The 19,957-nt window shown below is 39.1% G+C and overlaps 1 protein-coding gene across 2 annotated transcripts in view; it reads left to right on the top strand.

Moving 5' to 3' along the window:
* The first annotated feature begins 17,260 nt into the window (after positions 1–17,260).
* The window catches only part of LOC124165529 (GTP-binding protein Di-Ras2), a 535,614-nt gene continuing 532,917 nt past the window's right edge, over positions 17,261–19,957 (top strand). For both annotated transcript variants that reach the window (XM_046542971.1, XM_046542970.1), the window contains exon 1: positions 17,261–18,724. The gene's annotated coding sequence lies outside the window, so the exon portion shown is untranslated. The remainder of the gene's footprint in view (positions 18,725–19,957) is intronic.

Genomic DNA, 19,957 nt, shown 5'->3' with positions numbered 1-19,957 from the left:
GTATTACGTGAAAACTTGACATTGTATTGTCTCCTTACTCCAGAACTGCCTCGGCTGAAGCAAAGTTATTGGGAAGTGTTTTAGATTTGAGATCAGGAAGTCACAATTTAAACACAAATTTTAAAAATGGTTTAAAAGTTGATTCACTCGTGATTAAAGATTGTCGGCCGTGGTTTTCTTGATTCGATATTGATGGTTTTTGTATTTCAAGGTAAGGGAATTATAAAACTACTTGCTATTTAACATATCACGCAAAAATATTTATCGAACGTCAATAGTAATACGTGAACACTTGACATTGTATTGTCTCCTTACTCCAGAACTGCCTCGGCTGAAGCATAGTTATTGGGAAGTGTTTTAGATCTGAGATCAGGAAGTCACAATTTAAAAATAAATTTTAACAATAGTTTACAAGTTGATTCACTCGTGATTAAAGATTGTCGGCCGTGGTTTTCGTGATTCAATATTGATGCTTTTTGTATTTCAAGGTAAGGGGATTAGAAAATCTTTTGTTTAAAATGTCACTTAAAATATTCATCGAACGTCACTATTATAACGTGAAAACCTGACACTATATTTACTCCTGATGTTCTGAACAAATAACGGGCAGATAATTTGCGGTGATGATTCAATATTGATGCTTTTTGTATTTCAAGGTAAGGGAATAATAAAACTACTTGCTGTTTAACGTATCACGCAAAAATATTTATCGAACGTCACCAGTATTACGTGAAAACTTGACATTGTATTGTCTCCTTACTCCAGAACTGCCTCGGCCGAAGAAAAGTTATCGGGAAGTGTTTTAGATCTGAGGTCACGAAGTAACCACTAAATAACAAATTTTATCGATGGTTTAAGAATTGATTAGCTCGCAATGAAAGATTGTCGGCCGTGGTTTTCGATTTCATTTCCTAGGTTACTTATTTAGTGCCCTATTGTTATTCGCGTAACAAAACCGAGAATGTGCGTATTAGTTAAGTATGAAAATGAAATATTTTCAGTGACTTATATGGGATGATGGGCTTCGCTTTAAAGACATTCTAAAGTGCAGGTGTTGTAACAAGAGAGATAAATCGGTGGAAATATTGCAAGGTCTAATTTAACTAAAAAATTAGCATAAGGAGAATAACGTCTACTCTACTACTAAGTTATCCGTGCCCAAATGATTGTCCAATGTTGTGTGGAAAGGAAGAGGTTATCAGCATCACTTGTATTTCACGGAATCTTCATACGAATAGCTTGCTAAGGTTGATAGGGAGATATAATTTTGGATGATTGCAGACGTTTTGGAGCAAGAATCAACGTTACAGGCCTGAGATCAAGAACGAAATATAATCAACGATTAGAATACAATACTGGATGACTATTAACTTCCTCTTCGGCGTAGCAAAGTAGAAATGAGATAGTATCACTGAAATATCTCTTCGGTCTCCGCTTTTTACACGAACGAAAGTGTGTTGTGTCTATGCTACAACTACAGAACAAAATTTGAAACGATTGTATCCAAGGTAATGATATCGATAAGTGCCTAGGGCGGAGCTAGAGTGACCCACAGACAAAGGTCTTTGGGGGACGAAGGGGAAACTGGCTTGGGATGAGGAGGAATCGTGAGCTCCTGCTTTATTAAACCTAGACTTTCATAAATACGATGATATTAATTCCGAATAAATTCATCCGATTCAGGCGAGATGCTGTGAAAGTTCGGCATATTAAAATAAAATGTAATTGCAATTTTCCACTGTTATTTTCACCCGTACGACGCTAATAAAATGCTTTCCTTTATTTCACGCTGCCCATTCTATTCTTCTTCATCCTTTGGCCTTTCCGTTTCCCTCGTTTTTGTTTTCGGTGTCGTTCTCCTACGGCCAGTACTAGAGTCGCCTCCTACTCCCGGTTTTTCTATATCTCCTTGGTCGTCCGTTTTCTCGATGTCTCCCCACTATACTGTATACATGTCTTGTGCCAGATGATAGCTTGTCACAGTAAAGTGGCTTTGAGCCCAAACGCGTCGTATGCATTAAGATAATTGTGAAAAAGTGCAATCACAAATTTTTAATTAGACTAATTCCTTCGATAGAAATAATTTGGCGTCCAAAATTATTTTTATTTATTAATACTTTTTTAAGCGTTTACAGTCTTCTCAGCTGAGATACTAGTGCTTCTTCGATGAATGCCCTTAGCAATGCTTCTCAAAGTTCCTTCAAAGGGAAGCTTGACTTCTGGAAACGTTTCAAATTTCATATTTTTTGTTGTTGCGCCGTGGGTAAACTGAAAACCTATGGCCTTTTTGATAACGACAGATTGCATAAAAATTTGAATGTTGTTCTTAATTTACAGTTATTCCAGACTTAAGAGGACTGAAGAATATATGATTAACAGAGGACCGATTGAATCCTCAATTTCTCTCGATATACTTCGTTGCACGCTGCCTGAAGTGCAAGATTTCGTGAAATTTGAGAGTTGCCTGTCTGTTTCTGTAAATGTGCTAATATAATTTAAGTTCTTCGGCCAAAAATCTTGTGAGTTCAGATGGCTGAACACGCAGGTTAATCCCGGGTAAATTAATAAGTTTTGATCTCTTATGTCTTAGCTGCATGTCACTGTGATAAGCCTTTCGCTTAATTTTACATGGTTACCACTGCAACTTCCACCCAGTATTTGTTCCTGCTCTGGTGGTTCCTTTCTTTCTCTGTGACTGTATCAGAACTCTACTCAAGGAGAAGCCGAGAAGTCTTCACCAATCTTTCATCTACCCATTTCCATACAACACTCACAAAGTAATGGATTTATGGGAAAATCAAGAAACTTTACTCCGATGCATTTATTATAGGCTTTTAGAATACGCCACCAGAAGAAAAATTGGATTTCTACAAATATTTCTGGGACAAAATTGTTGTCTCTTATTCAAACCCAAGTGATGGATGGTGATTCCATCTGTGAATATTCCACCTCAAGGCATTTATTACCCAAATGACTTGAACAGCCTTAATCATTTTTCGAAGGAATGTATAATAAAAAATTTAAGGTACTTACATGACTAGCGGAATGAGGCTTGCATGAAGGTATATTAAGAATTTGAGCTCAACTTTAAAGAAACCTTAGCAGAATAAATATACAACCTTAACTTACTTTGCTGACATAGTCTGTTCCGTTGACTGTTCCTAGATCTTATTCAGTTCTCTCCTTCAGAAATTCATATAAAATCTCCTAGGCATGTATGTTGAGGTAGTCAAAGAAACAGGAATCGCGGAATTCGAACGAGAATTTTTTCACGTTTCATCGGCGTGGTTTCTTTATTGATTTATTTACGGCTCGATTTCAGCTGGCTATTAAAGAGTTACTGTCGGTGCCAAGATGTTTGTATTGTGTTACTTTGCTTGCCAATGGATGGAGCGAACTTTTGGTTTGTTCTATACTTTGTGTGTCTATTATTGGTGAATACAGATTGTGTGTGAGTGCAGACTGTCGCAGTCACACATGTTTCTTTGCCGAGTCATTCATTTAATTTTCATTTACAATGCGCTCGCGGTCCAGCTCAATCACCAGCTCCTGGTGACTATTTATACCACCTTCGGCGGATTTGATTGGGCGTTTAATGCGTACTGAGGGGACAGATGAGACAACAAGTTTAAGTGACCAGTATTAACTTTCCAGTGTAAGTGAAGGATTTGCATTCACATTACAGTCCTCTAATATTTTCTCAACCTACTGCTTTAGCGCTGAAACAGTTTCCTGTGTGTAATAAAATTTAGAAAAAGGCAAAAAAGGGTTGATAAGCAATGCAATGCTAACTTCGCGGAGGATGGTTCTAAGCACTATGTGAGCCGGATATTGCTGCAACCGTCAGATACTGTCCGTCCCCTCTACAGCGCCCTCCCACGCCCTTCCGACAACTTACCCTTCAACTGAGCCCTCACCGAGTTCTTCCTTTCCAACTTTTTTTCTCTCTCTTTCCCTTTTCAGACGCCCTTCTTGCAGCGTTGCGAACGTCTGTCGACGTCAGCCGGAGGTTTCCTCGAGAAAAAGGGCGGGCGCAAATAGCGCCATTGTCTCACGTAGCTTTTTTTTATTCCTTGCTTGCTGAGTCTCTCTCACTCTTGTCTTTATTTTTCCCGTATCCTTTCTTTGATGGCAGTGCTGCGCTGAGCGCGTTTTGCTCGCTAGACTCGAGTGGTAATTGGCGTCCTGCGAGCCCCTAACGGTTGAGGTTGCTACGGACGATAAATCTCATTTTTTGAACGGGTTACCTTGGCTTTGCCTCTCGTGGTTTTCCCATCACATCGCTGCTGCAAGGTTTTTTCCGCCTAGGATGCTGGTGAAGGGGATGAACATGTATGCAGGTCGTAGTGATTGAAGTAGTATTGTTAGCGTATACCTTTAGAAACAACTCTCATGTTGTTAAGAAGAACAGTAAAAATCTGAAGGGGAGGAACATATACAGGGTGTAGTGGTTGAAGTAAAATCATAGGGTATGCATTCGGAAAGAACTTATTCGTTGCAAAGGAGAAAGTGAAAAACCAGAAGGGGGGGAATATATGGAGCCGTTGTGATTGAACTAGTATCATTAGGTATATCTTTGAAAAGAACCAATATGTTACAAAGGAGAACAGTAAAAATGTAGTGTATCTTAAGATTTTCATTTATATTTCTTAGGAGTGGTATCAATAGCTTGCACCATGGGGAATAAGTATTTTAATGCACTTTTCAGCTAAAAGAGAGCGTCAGTAAGAACAATGCTGCGTTACTTCTCTCAATTTCGACTTCAATTATCCAGTTTTTCAACCTCATTGTCTTAAATTATTTTTATTTTTTTCATGCTATGGATTCCATCAATATAGCTATCCTGTTCAGTACCATTCACAGGGGGAAATTATGCAGCTCAAAACGTATACATATAGCCCATTTGTTGCCGAACAGAATAGGTATGGAAGTAAATTAACCATCACCTGACTAGCTGCCTGAAAGCTAAAGCCACTTTTATATTACCGAAACTGTATAAACATTCAATGAAGATCGTTTGCTTCTCAATTTCTGCCAAAATTGATTCCGAATATATTACCTTCTTTGATTTCTGTGATAGTAAGTTTAATTAATTTCTACGGCATTATTGTTTCAGCGATGCCTTGTAGTTGGAAAATATGTCATATCTTTTTCGCAATAACTACAGCTTTCTAGATGTTTTTGAAATGATTTAAAATTTGACGCAGTTAATAGAAATTTAAAGTGAATATACGGCAGCTGCAAGGATTTGTGCAACAAATTCAGACTCAACGTTACTCAATATAGCTCCTTGAAAGTATCTTTGAGTTTCTTTTATCTAAGACAACATAACTGCGAATTTGCCTCCAAAAGAGAATTGAAAGTATCTGGTTTTTCAAATATTGTGAATAAATTTAGGTGGAATGATACCTTCATTCATTTTAAGGAAGAACCACGGCTTTAGAAAGTCCAAATAATTTTTATATTTTCCCTCAGTGATTTTTTGCACGCTGAATAATAGGACGAGCAAATGGTGTCTAAATGTGTTGTGCACCATCTTCTCTGAGCGTCCTTTTATGAGCATGTAATTTGATAATTTTGGTTATCTTGCAGAGCGCGTGTAAACGCTATGTTTAATATTTACGTGTGTAAGACCATCACTTACTGAGCAATGCCGATAATTTCGATGGTCATGTTTAGGATTTGGTTCACTACGTTTAATTAACACTCTTAATAATGTCTGATTTATACATTTGTGTATTAATTTGTTTAAGGCGGAAATAATATATTGATAGCTTTGGGTTTGCCTCAAAATGTAAGTCTGTATCTATTATTCTATTTTTGTGAATATAAAAATCCCCGTCCATTAATTAACTCGTTATATGCGCTATGTTTCCCTCATCGAGTTGCATCTACTCTGAGGAGTGTTACCAACATGTAATGCCTCTTGAAAACATTAATAGGGTACTTTCCTTCATCAAAGAAAACGAAAGGCATTGATTGCGATTCCTTACCCACAACTAGTGTATTCAGAATATAAAAATTATTTTGTTTTAGAAATCCCAGTTTAGACGAATGTTAATGTTCAATTTTAACGTCATTTGAAAAAGGTCAGATTGGCGCCCATGCGATTCCACTCCACGTGACGTCACAGGGACAGGGAAAGTTTCAATACGAGTAGATAGGAGTTTTACATTGTCTGAGATTACCAATGCATGCATGAGGCACAGAGTTCAGGGAAACATCTCTTAATTATTAAAATTGCCTACGGTCGGAGAGTTTCCTTCGTTTGATAGGTTAATAATAATCCTTATTTAAGCCAAGCCTTTCCTGCTACCTGGGTAATCAGCTACCTGCTAGCAGGCTGCGTAGTATCAGCGCTCAAAGCCCCGCCCGAAGGTCACCTCATACGGCGATAGCTGGAACCAGAAATACGTCACACGGACTTTTCCCATAATTCCTACTTAGCCGTCGCGTTTTCGCGTGCTTGAAACTTTTCACTTTTCGTTTAAAGGCGAAAATTAGATATTGTCATTTAACAATCAAAGAGCGTGAAATGTGTACTGCAGGAGTACACATTTCACCATCTTTCGATTTAGGCAATGAAAAAATAAAGGAAACGACCCTATTAGGGGAATTATAACTTAACCTGCACTCAGAGATTCACGCTGCAAAAGGAAACTGCTCAAAGATTACAATATTAACCATTACCATTGGGAGTGACGCAGTTAGCAACACTATGTAAGGATTGGTTTCCGTGTCGACTCACTTTTGGTGGACACCTAAAATGAGTCGACGCGGCTGTAACCCGGAAACCGATCATCAATTTAATCACCACGGAAGCCTCCATAATAATACTATGTAAGGATAATTAAAATGGAACCAAACAGGAATTAATTGAGACAAAGTTCTTTCCGGAGTTTGTAGGATGCCATTGACCGACTCTTACCAACCAATCCAACTTTTATTTATTTCGAAAGTATATCAACAAATTTTCATCCTATCATGTCAAAGTTTCAAGAAGATAAAGATTTTATATTATCCTTCATCCTGAGAAGTAAACCAATTGTGTGATCCTCGGAGGAAGCAATTTAATATCAGTTGCATAAATATAAATAAAAATATCTTCATGGTTCATTCAAAGAACAAAAAATAATTTACTCATTTTTTAATGATGCATACGACGCGGATTGAAATATGAAGGTGAGACTTTGACTTAACATAACAATATTCATCCATTAATTGTTATCTCTATTATAGTAGGTCTCATTTAATATTCGTTTCTTGAAAGTTCAGTGAAGCATGTCAAGGTCGCTTTTTCGATTCGACTTCCTGCGAGTCTATGCATTCCAAGCGTTGTTATTTTAAAGTTGACGTGATAATATTTGTATGTTTTTGCAGTAATTTTAACTTTTTGCGATATTTCTCGGAATGCTGTTTTTTTATGGAAGAGGTGAACAATAAATCCGTTCAACCACAGGTAGTGGTACTACCTGGTCTTACTGCTGATTTAAATTAATAGACTTGGTTATACATGGTAAACACATCTTGGGTTATCTGCATTAATGTGCTTCTGTTTTTCTCGTTGGAGTTAGTACATTGAATTAAATTAGAAAAGAAAAGGAGTGGAATTGCGTGGGATGGCGCATTGGATGAAAAGGTCAGAATGCCTTTTCTGTTGCCAAAAGCACTATTATGTAAGCTGTATTTTTGATCTCATCTATTCCTTCATTTGATGTAAATATCTAAGTTAAAATCTTGACCTTGAAATAAATGATCTTCAACTCGTTGAAAATCGTCAATCATTTGTTCGTTTATGTACTCAATTACATGTGCCATCGCTGGATGATTCCTGGAAATAAATATATCCTCCCGGCATCATTTTCTTTTCCACCATCAATTCTTTCATCTCTCTCGAGTCGAGTTGAGTGGGAAGTCGACAGCGGGGCAAAAGACGTCAAGTGGGCGGAGGGTGAGGGATTCGACCTATTCCCATAGGTGACGAAAGCCGCTTTCGTCCACTTTTCTCCATCCATCCATCTTCTCGTCTCCATCTGTATCCCTATCGGGGGTGTGATATGAAAACACACCCACTGCCACGCTGGAGAGCACGACTCTTGCCGAGGGGAGAGAGAGCTGCCCCCAAGGTAGAAAGCTCTCATTTTTTAGTCTCCATCTCTAATTAATAAAAGATATCAATCTCCATCTCGATAATGAATCATCCCATCTCGTTTCTTCACCCTCCTTGCCCGCTCTTCCCCTTTTCTCGGCCAATATGGAAGCAATCCCCTTCCCCTCTTCCCTTTCCTCGAAGTGTGTCCTTCTGCGGATACTTCTACCCTTAACCCTGCCCTACTCTTGATCCTTTTTCTCATCCTTACTCACCTTCCCCTCTCTGCTCCTCTTCTCTCAATGAACTTTCATTTTTCCTTTCCTTTTCGTGCAATCTCTCAACTCAACCCCTTTTTGTATCCAAATTTTTTTCAGGACCTCTTGCCTGCTTCACTGATTAATCAATTTATTAATTATTCCTACAGCACATATTATTTAAGAAAATTTCTTTGCGTGATTATTTATAACAGCACATTTTATATTTGAACAAATTGTAATTTTTATTCATAATTTTTAAGTGTTCGCTGTTTTTATAGCCGAAAGGCTGATGCTGCGAAAAACCGGTGACCATCTTATTAAAGCTGAGAACTTTTATGGGCCTTAGACCGAAAAATTTATTAGTCTAAGACCACAGTGAGGCAGTTGCTTGGGCAATAGTGTAGCAACATTAACATACCGGTTCCTGTACGATCACTGAAGTTGAGCTTTATGGAATTGATCCTCCACCTAAGGTTGGATGCGTGTAATTCATACTTTTACAGTAGTGCAATGGTCTGTGGCCTGAAAGAGGTGAGCATAATAAAAACTTGGACACTATGGACTAAGGAAGGTCAATGGCAGGTCATCTTGTGGAGGCCCAGAGCTATGTAATCAACCAATCGATACAGTTGCTCTTTTTTTTTTAACAAATTTTCAGAAAAATTAAAAAGTTTAGGGAGTTTTCTATTGGTCATTTAGCGATTAGGTGAGAAAAAGAGCGGATATGAGGGAAATCATAGTGTAAGTTGTTAATTATTTACAGTAAAGCATAGGATTGCTTTTCTAATTCATGTCCTTTCTTCCTTTTCGCTTCCATATACTTTAATAACCTCATAATATTCTTCTTCTTCTTGCTTCCGTGACTAAGAGGTTAATTAATTTATGATTTGGCATTTAGTTCTGAAAAATATGAAATGAAGTATTTTGTGCTGTAGAAGTTTATATCCATGACCAGTCGCTATTGACAAGGTCTCTCGAAGAAATGGTCAGCCTCGAAATTTATTTCCATTTTCGAAATCGCGCGAAATACGAGACTAATGTGAAATAATTATCTTATGGCTCCTATCACCAATAACTCATATAATAATTAAGATAATAATGATAATAATTATAATATGATTGATTGAAGTAGTTGACGGTGGAGATCACTCCAGAATAAATCGCTGGCGTACGTAATACCACATCAGACAAAAAGGATATTCATAGGGGAAAAACAAATGAGATACCTCTTATGTAAAAAATGAATACGGATTCATGGAAAATGGCATTGATCGCCCATAGCTATGTGTTGACGATGTTTTGAAGATACTGAATTACCATTGGATCAAGATGCGTTAGTCACCTCAGGCTATGAAAAAGAATTTCGCAAAAAACTCCAGAAATATAAAATGTATTGAGAATAAAATGAATGAATTCCCTGTTACAAAATACAATTCATTTTGTAACAGGGAAAGATTGTCACAAAGAGACAAAAATGTCCACGACTGTAAAAGAGACGTAATGTATCGGCAGCCACTAAATTCTACCACAAGATGCCAGGATTGAAGGCGTCATGACCACCTTTTAAATTATGAATGGATCGATGAGGTTATAGCGCACGATACAAGAAATCTTCCATTAAAGCGACACTCTCAACTTGCTCTTGCGTCGTTGGTTACGAGCTTACCTGGCAGGTCAGCATCACATGTTTGGCATTCACTGGGAGGTACTTGGGGTGGACGTCACTGACTTTGTGTGATGCGAAGCTGATGGGTACTATATTGTTCCGATACAGCTATCGGTTAAGGCAATGGAGGTATTTTACTGCTAAAACCTAAATGTCAGCGATCATACTCAATTGATTTTAATCCGGTGGCACGTGTATGTTTGACCTGACTAGCGGACAACTCGTGTGAATTCATTCTAGGGATCTGTGTAAAAAAGTCTTTTTTGAGTTTTAGTCCATCAGAAAGTTGATTGAGTAGACAAATCGACAATATATATATTATTTGGCTAATCGATTAATTAAGAAGTCGTCAGTTTTAATTATTTATTTTATTAATATACTTTATTCAGAAGCTAGATTATTCATTCTTCATGAGAAAAAAATGAATCTAATCATGAAATATTCGGGTTGGACCGAGATAATAATGGTCTCTAAAGAGGGAATTTGTGTCTAAAAAGGGATGTGAAAGTATTCGATAATAGTATATTTTAATTATGTAATCTTCTCCGATGAGAATCGATTGGAGGTAGGGCTAAGACTTTCCTGTCCATAATGCTCTTCTAAAAACTAAATTAGACTAGTTACACGCAAAGGGAAACGAATGAGTATTTTCTCCATGACAAAGCCCAATTAATTGGAGTAACAAAGGGAAGTGAGTTTATATTTCAGTGAGGTGAGCGTTTAATTCACATAAGTTTGCTTATTTTACCATTATTGTCATTGTACTATGTAGTGTTAGTGCTGCGCCTCTTAAATTTCCAGTTACAAATAGTCTAAGGCCGCGTAATTTACCAGATTATACCACAAGAGGCATGAAAAAATTCTGACTTTCCTAGGTGTACACAATTAGATTTTTTTTCATTGAGCGATAATTAACCTGGAAACATATTCCACCGAAATAACATCGTTTTTAAAATCATAATTATCTGAGAATAATTTTGAGGTTTTAAGGGAGGAATGCGAGGAAACTAGTAAAGCAAGCCTAAAGTTTTGATTTTTTTATAGCATGGAGTTCGTATTTGTTCTTTTAATGCTCTCAAGGTACCAATATGTTTTGCAAATGAATAGGAAAATATAGTGACGCTTGTTTTTAAAGGTGAAAGAGTTCACCTTTTGTGCGTGTTCTGTTGTGGGATGCATGGCAGAAAAACAAAAGTTATTAAACTGGAGTACCCGCATTTGAAAATGCTAATTTGAAACAGTTTAAATGGAAACGCTGAAACCTTATTTTCAGCTTTGAATACAACTTTCATATTATTTCAGTGCTCCAGTAAACTCAAATTACCCTCTGAAACAACTTTTTTGAGACCCCTCATTTTTTACAATGGCTGTGGCCGGTAACTACATTTTATTTTAAAATATTTGATTGCTCGGCTGATTTTACAACGAATTTTAAAATTTCCCTTAACCTGGAAAATGAACTATTTAATACTAAAGTTGGGGCGTTTGAAATAAAATAATGATCTATTCCAAGGCACATTTCATTGTATCCTACTTCTATTTAAATTTATAGGTTGTATTTAAAATAATAGTATACCATCTTCAGCGTGAGGCGGTGCAAAAAACTACATTAATTCTTTATTCTTTAAATCCATAGGTCTAATGCCTAGTCCTCTAGTGTAAGCATCTAGTTGAATGGTTCGTCGAACTGTATCAACTTGAGTTATTTTCATCGTGATCGAAGCATTGAGTGGAAAGTTCATCTTATCATACGAGGTAAATTTAAAATAAAGATAATTTCAAACTCGAAATGGTGCGTAAAAAACATGACTCCTATTTGATATTTTTGATTTTATTGAAAATATACGAATAGCGTTTTACTGGGTTAAAATTTTCAATCTTTGATAGTAGGTAAGCCACCGTTGACGTGAATGATTCGTGAAGCCCTAAATTGCTATCAGATGGAGTTATTTTCGTCTTTTTTTCCCTCCGGTCAGTCATTGTGGCGAATGCTCATTCTTCTTAACAGCGTTTTTATTAAATTTTCTCTCTTTCGTTTTCTTCTGCGCAGTGGGAAGGAACTCAAGTGTGCTATCCGAAAAAGTACGTTGATATTATGTTTTTTTTTGTTCAGTTTGAATGTGAGTTTTCAAATAGTCAACGGTGTCGTCTTGTGCAATAATATTAATGAAAGCAGCACCGAGACAAGAAAAAAAAACATTTTAAAGCCGTGTGTAGAGTTTAATCTAATATTAGGTTTCTTCAGTATAAAAATAGTCATAAATTTCGTTCCATAGCACAGAAGTTCTTCCCTTTTTGTAAATTCTATGAAAAATCACTTTCTTATTTTTATTGACCATTTGCTTCCCAACGGTCTAGTACATAAAGGAAACTGCCGATGTCTCCTCGTGTTCCAATTCTCTTTCGGCTCGATGGGTTTTCCAGAAGAACCTTTCAATGAATTATGGAAGAATTAAATACGTCTGAAGTCTCCATGAGAGATTGCCAGGAAATACTGGAGTGAAAATGTAAAAACATGATGAGGTCAGGACATTACAACATGCCGGCGTACTTTGCCGTATAATTCACGTGATATATCTCCGTGTATATTCAAAGCAGCCGCTGACGTGACTTATAAAACCTAAAAAGCGCAAGAAATGCACTCTCCCGTGGAAAATGTTTCATGGTTTTCCTTGAGATTTCTCTCAACCGCTCTCAGGCACAAGAGGAATTTTAACAGGCGGCTACCCCTGCCCTTTTTCCCCCTGTCTTCTCTCCGATTCTTGCTTCCTCCTATCTCCGACTTCCTTCCACCGACTTACTAACAGGTTCTTTCCCCTTTAAAACTCCCCTCGCTCTTCTCCAAAAAATAATTCCTTGGCTACAAACTCACCTCTCAGTCTCTTCCACAAAATCCTTAAGATCCTCCCTCATTCCGTCTTTTGCCTACGCTGTCACCACCATTCAGTCATTCTTTAAGTTTTTTCTAGGCATGTATCTCTCCTTATTGTGGACTAACTATGGTTAGGAATTTGTAGAGTACATTCCATATATTTGACATACATCGGCACTGATACATTTTGTCGAAAGTAATCGGCATCCCCATTTCTCGGAGCATTCCCGTAAATATTAATTATGTGCATTTTCCAAATTTTATAAATTATAAAATTAAATGTATATTTTGAAATTCTATGAGTAGATAAAAAATAATGCATACTTCAGGCAGCCTGCATGCATTAAAATGGCATTGACAAAGTGGACTGGGAGAAAACTCATGACGACGAAATTAAGACTGCACTCTGAATAGATTACCCTATTTCAAATATGAGTTTAGCTTTCATTGAACGTGTGTTCTTTACTTAGGAAGCGTCAAGACAGAAGTTGAAAAAGTATAGGTACCCAAGATTAGTTCATTGGTGACAGATATTGTAGGAAGTTAGTTTGAAAATGTTTATAAAATTGACATTTTAACGTACGCATTGGTTTAATAGGCAACCCATTTAAACACCTTATTTCCCAATCAACGTGAGAAAATTCAAGGTAATTCTTCACTTGAGGTATGTTCTTGGAGCATTCTCCCAAATAAGCGGCTGCTTCAAATATACGGTGGGCCAATTCACCGGAACCTACTGCATTTTGCTTTTTGGAATACTATAATTTCTCTTGGAACGGACGAGAGAACAGTGATGCAGTATTTGTAACAATAAGACATCGCGCATGATGATAAAAAAGTAGTTGGAGTTTTTATAGGCATCTTAGTATTCCCTTCAAATGAGTTCCATGTTATATTACTTCCATTTTTATGTATTAATTATAATTACTTCAGAATTTTTGTAGATTGAATAAAGTACCAATTAAAAGCCTCCGGAGTGGATGATAAATCATGTAAGCGCAACTCAGGTACTCGTTTAAAAAATCTTTTTGCCAATATTTATTAGGGATTCCTCAGGCACTAGCTTTCAGGTAATTTTAAATTAATTTAAATTTTATTAAGAAATTCAGTTAAGATTTGGATTAACCTGAAGGCCCTGCGTTTTTCGATAAAAATTGCCGTAGTGGCTGCTTTTCGTTGCTTAGATTTCTTTCGCATGTTCCACTGAGCATTTCACGGCAATCACGGAGCCTTCAGAGTCCTACTTGTTGACGACGTTTTGAGAACGAACGCCCATGGTAGAATAGAAAATGTTAAGTTTAAAATTGTGAAATAAGTTGAAAGTTAAGCATCAATGATGACAAAACTATCCCAGATTTATGCTAAATTTTGTTCAAGATGTTGTAACATTCCCTTTTACTCCGTAACTTCACACAAATCTAGTTAATTTGCAAGCAGATTGCCAACGCACTTTATAAATACTTCGGCGGAAATATCGGCAGCGACTACGCGCACACCCGCTCGCCACAATTTCCATTACAATACTCTCCCATTCTTTCTTTTCGCGCCGTCAACAACTTGTGCAAAAAATCCACTGAGAAAAAAATCATTCGCCTTGATCGGGATTCGAAACCGGATCCCCCAGGTCGTGTGCTTTATTTAGCCTTTATATTTCTACGAGGAGGAAAGCCGCCAAGGTAGCTTAAATGGGTATGCTCTTCCACCGAAAAAGGAGCATTCGGGTTCGAATCCCGGTCAAGATGAATTATTTTTTCTCTGTGGATTTTTCGCATAATAGGGTAGTTTCCTTCATCAAAGAAAACGAAATGCAATGATTGCGATTCCTTACCCACCATTAGTGTATTCATAATATAAAAATTATTTGGTTTTAGAAATACCAGTTTAGACGAATGGCAACGGTCAAATTTAACCTCATTTGAAAAAGGCCAGATTGGCGCCCATGCGATGCCGCTCCACGTGACGTCACAGGGACCTAGTTTCTATACGAGTAAATAGGAGTTTTACATCGTCTGAGATTACCAATGCATGCATGAGGCACAGAGCTCAGGGAAACATCTCTAAATAATCACACATTAAAAATACCTAAGTTCGGAAAGTTTCCTTCGTTTGATAGGGTATTAATAATCCTTATTTAAGCCAAGCGCTACCTGCTAGCAGCCTGCGTCGTATCAGCGCTCAAGCCTCGCACCAAGGTCACCTCACAAGGCGGCAGGGGGAACCAGAAATACGTCACACGGACTTTTTCCCATCATTCCTACTTAGCCGTCGCATTTTCGCGCGCTTGCAATTTTTCACTTTTCGTTTAATCGCGAAAAATAGATATCGTAATTTAAAAATCTAAAAGTGTGAAATTCGTACTCCAGGAGTAATAATTTCTTTCTTATAATTATATCTAATAATCTTTCGATTTAGGCAATAAAAAAATAATAGGAAACCACCCTATTTGTGCATTGCAGGTGACTCCGTAAAGCTATCACCGCGGCTAGTCCCGGTATACTTTAATCCGTTAACAATAATTTTCGTTCGTTATTGTTCAACTCTATGTTTTTCTAGCATCGCCAAAATTAATTGTTACAGTGTAGTAAAATAAATGAATAGTTTTTTGAGGTGATTCCTCGAGTTGTTATTCTGTCACGTCAGCATGTTCCGGTCAGATTTCTCCCTTTTTATTTTCAAAGCCCACGAACTCACTGGAGCGCGAATACGCTTGTAACATTTTACTGTCTTCTCCTTTTCGTCCGCTTCTTATCCTCAACGTTCCTCTCAGAAACACTCTAACCGCTTCCTCTTCGGTTCCTCCCAATTTGTGTCGTCTTCATCATCCTTAAGAGTCTCTATCCTCCAAAAAATGGATTTCTCCAACAAAGACCGCATTCTCAGCCCCTGTAGCAAACATTTGCGGTAGTGAATAGCGCATTTTTTTCCTCGTTACCTTTCCTGTTAGACAATCCGTTCTCTTTGCGCAATGTCGCCGTACTTAGCATTAAAACTTAACCTAAGCGCGCATCTACCTGTGCTCAAAACCACATCGCTGCAATGGTACCAATAATGCCTGCTGCTAGAGAGTTACTTTAGTGCATGTATGAAGTTCAGCATTAGTGGTGGCTTCCTAGTAACGATGCCTCATTTCTCTTGTGTTTCTACCCTAAATGGACCTCTCGTCCGCATTAGCTATCAATGTTAACCTAAGTATACGTAATATGGGCATAAGAACTTAAGATCGTGAATATTATCCTGGTTTTCATTGTGAGAAGGAATTAAAATAAATTCATACAGTTCCACATTGTTCTCATTTAAATTTCGAGGGGACGTATTAAAAGAAGTAAGACAGTAGTCTCTGATTCGCCGCAATGAAGAAATTTTGCAAATATATTCCTTCACCTCCTCATTTTAAATGGCTACCCCTGGTACACCTAGAGGTATGTTCTGAGGAAGTTTCCTTAAAGATCAATTAAAGAAGTTTCCTTAAGATTATTATCTAAGAGCTTTTCTCTTTCGAGAGATTGCTCCAGAGTAATTTTTTTTGGTCTTACCTAGATCGAGGCCGCTCTACGAATAATATTATCGTTTTGTTGAACAGTGCTAAAAATGCGTAGCTGTCAAAAAATTTACAGAAGAGTCGCAAATATAGCACACTTGCTATCTTGGGTCCATTCAACTACCGAAACATGTTAGTTGTGAGATAGAGGCTTAGAAAATCTAGGTTAACCGAACATTAATTTTTAAAACTAATTTTAACTCCGAGGGCTCTTAGAGGGTGACATTCAGGACCTCTCCCTCGTCTACGCCACCACAGTTGGTTTCTCCGCTCTCTCCGTCATCTTCCTCTTCCTCCCATATTCCTTTCGGGCCAAAAAATAATCTCTCTCCGGTGCAAAACCATCGTCGTCTCAGCCCCTCCTCCGCCAAACCCTTTACACAGCCAGCCACCCCTTACGATACACGCCGCACCCCCTCACCTAACCTCCCCTCCACCCCCACCCCGACTTCCCCTTCCCCCTCTCCCTTACCTCCCCCCTCCCACCCCACCCCCAGTAGTGCCACTCCCGCGCGGCGGCAGCTATCAGTTCGCCAGCCGCGCCACGCCGGTTTGGACGCTCCTCTTCTCTCTATCTGTCTCTGTCTCTCTCTATCTCTCTTTATCCTCTCTGTATCTCTTTCGAATCCTTATCTTATCCTCCTCTCTCTATCCACTTTCTATCCTCATTTTTATATACACAACTCTCTCCCTTCCTTCCTCATTTTTCTCTCCCGACAAACCTCTTCTTCCTCCTCCGCGCGCCTCTCACCCCCATAAGCGGTCACGCCGATTTACCCACCCTCCCTCCACCCCCTCCCTCCATAATTTCTCTCTCCCCCCCTCCTCCCACTCCCCCCGCCACCTCCACACGCACCTTCCCCTCCCTCCGCACTCACGCACCCACTCACACACAGTCAAGCGAACAAACGCACGCGCCCACTCCAGGCCGCTTTCGCTGTAGTAGTATTGGTGGTCGTAGTGTTGGTGGTGCGGCGGCCGAATAAGACGCGCCCCGTGAGCGGCCCTCCCTTCAGTCCCTCTTCTGTCTCTTCTGCCGCGCCTCCGCCGTGAGCCGGCCGCGCCGCCGCCGCCGCTTGTCTCGTCTCCCGGCGCTCGTTGCCGCGCTCCGATCTCTCTCTTCGCGTGCCACAGCCGTTGGATCCGCTGACGGAGTCGGTATTTCCAGCGGAAGGGATATTTTCCTCAATCCTCAGTCCTTAAATTCTCCTCTAACCTTATTATTTCCTCTCCAACATTAAGTTAACCGTCAATCCTAATCATTTCCTTGCGCCTGAACTTTTCTAGCGAACTCATCCTCATTCCTCAATTTTAATTTTCCGGAACCTTATTTTTGAAGGGCGAAATATTCCTCAATCCTTACTACTCCTTATTTCCTGCCACTCCCAAGTATATTTATCTTCTACATTCATCGGTTAATCTTCCTCGTTTATATTTTCTAAATTTTCTCTCTTTCCGCGCCTTCTCCTTTGTCTACCATTACGGTCACCCAAATTAGGAAAAAAGTTTTTTAAGTTTTTGTTTTCTGCCAATATTTTTTCTGTCATAATTCCTCCAATCAAATTATTCTTTCATTTTTTGGTCTCTCTCAACATTTTCTCGTCACAACTCCTCTAGTCAAATTAATCTACCTTTGCCTACACCGCAGAAATATTTCCATTCTCCTCATAACTGGCAAATAAGTTCTTTCTTATCCTATTCACCCTCACTCCAACCGCTCCTGTTTCGATCAACCAAACCACTTCCCTCGACCCACTGAATCCATCACTTGGCTCACCCTCTCTATTCCCTTCCCTCTACCTTATCTTCGGCCAACTATCCTCCACCTTCCGTATCCACTTCTTCTCCCAAACTTTTTTCTCTCTTTCACCACTCCTAGTTTTCTTTCGCCTACCACCCGAAAAAAACCGTTCTCCTCAGCACACCTAAGGCTTTTCCCCATCCACCCCACAAACAAGGCCATCCTCTCCCCACAAAACTTCTCCAGCAATCTTCCCTTCTTCCCTCTCTCTCTCTTTCCCGGACGCAAAAAAAGGAGGAAGCGGTCGGCGTGAGCGTTCGCAATTCCCTTTTCATCGCCCGCCCCAGCGACCTCGTTATCTTCCTCTTTCTTTCACTGTTTCCTTCTCCTGGTACTCGACGTGTCACCCGCTACCTGCTCCTAGAGTTACATACATACACCCGACGCTTAGGCGCGCGAGGAATCGTTCCAGTCCTACGCCGCCGAGGCTGTCGACTGCGGTGAAGGCAGCGAACGCGTACGGGGATACCCGCGGACCACTCCCCATCTTGAGCACAGGTATGTCTCAGCGCTCGGCTTGAAAAGAAATAATGGATTAAGAAGCAAAGGGGTACGAGTGATTTTTTTTTCCTTGACTGAGTTAGGTACAGGCATTGATTGAGGGAATACACAAAAACTTGTTGCACAAGGGATACGAGTGATTCTCTGTTCTCTGAAATTAGTGCGTAGGTTTCCGCGACGATGATCATGATGAATGCCAAATTCCGGGTTCCCCAGCCGCGTTTGTCGTTTGTGATTGACTACAGTTTTAAAAGCAATCCTGCTTTCGTCTTCAGGCGAAACCAGTCTTCAACCTGAAGACGGACTTTGGCAGAGGGGATAACCCGGAATTTGGTAGTCATGTCACCGTTCTGTGCTAACAGCGAGTGAAAAATCAAATACTATAAAATATCTAGTTAATCTCACCTATTTTATTTACCTAATAACTATACGTAACTCTATTTAGAATTAAAAATCACTTGTACCACTTGGCTCCTCACTCCACAAGTGTACTTTTTCACCCTACTCTTATTGGCTGATGGGTTTCTATAGTTAATCCCCACCCTGTTGTGTGCAAACTGTGTTGCGATATTCAAGGATTTTACCATCATTTTCTACCCTTGTTTAAATTCCTTTCTGTTTTGTGCGTGGTGTTGGCACGTTTAACAGGCCATTCGTAGTTTCGGTAGCGGTAAGCCTCAGCAGATTCACCCGCAAGTGTGCTCAAAGTGTGGAAACTTCGTGAAGGAAAAAGAATTCGCTTGCATCCGCTTGAACTCGTGGAATCCTGATTTGTGTTCTAGTCAGAGCTACTGATCCTTTCCTCTGTGGAATTTTAGCACTGAAATTGTTTAATCTGATCACCTCCTGACGGGTGTTGTGGATGAATTTATTTAGGCTTTGGTAGAATTATTTTGGGAGTCTCTTGCATTATTATCGAATTAATTTTAAGTTTCTGGTAAACGGTAGGAGTAGCCAAGGAAACGTTGCCAAAAACCTTGGACCGTCTTTCATAGCCAAAGGTTTACACCAACTGAGTTCTTGTTGGAATAAAAAATAGTTTCCGGCGTAATTTTGTGGAAATATTTGATATTTAACTAAATGGAATATGCTTGTCTATTTCCACGCTTATTTATTCCAACCGACCCAGATTTTGGCTGACTATTCCATTTTCCCATTCTTTGCACTTGAAAATGGCATTATGTGCCGATACCTGGGTCGTTAGGGATAAGTGAGGAAATAGACGTGTAC

The sequence above is a fragment of the Ischnura elegans genome, chromosome 9, assembly GCF_921293095.1.
Source record: "Ischnura elegans chromosome 9, ioIscEleg1.1, whole genome shotgun sequence".
Lineage (NCBI taxonomy): Eukaryota > Metazoa > Arthropoda > Insecta > Odonata > Coenagrionidae > Ischnura > Ischnura elegans.
The sequence above is the reverse complement of the archived record's forward strand: the minus strand, read 5'-3'. Positions and strand labels throughout refer to the sequence as shown.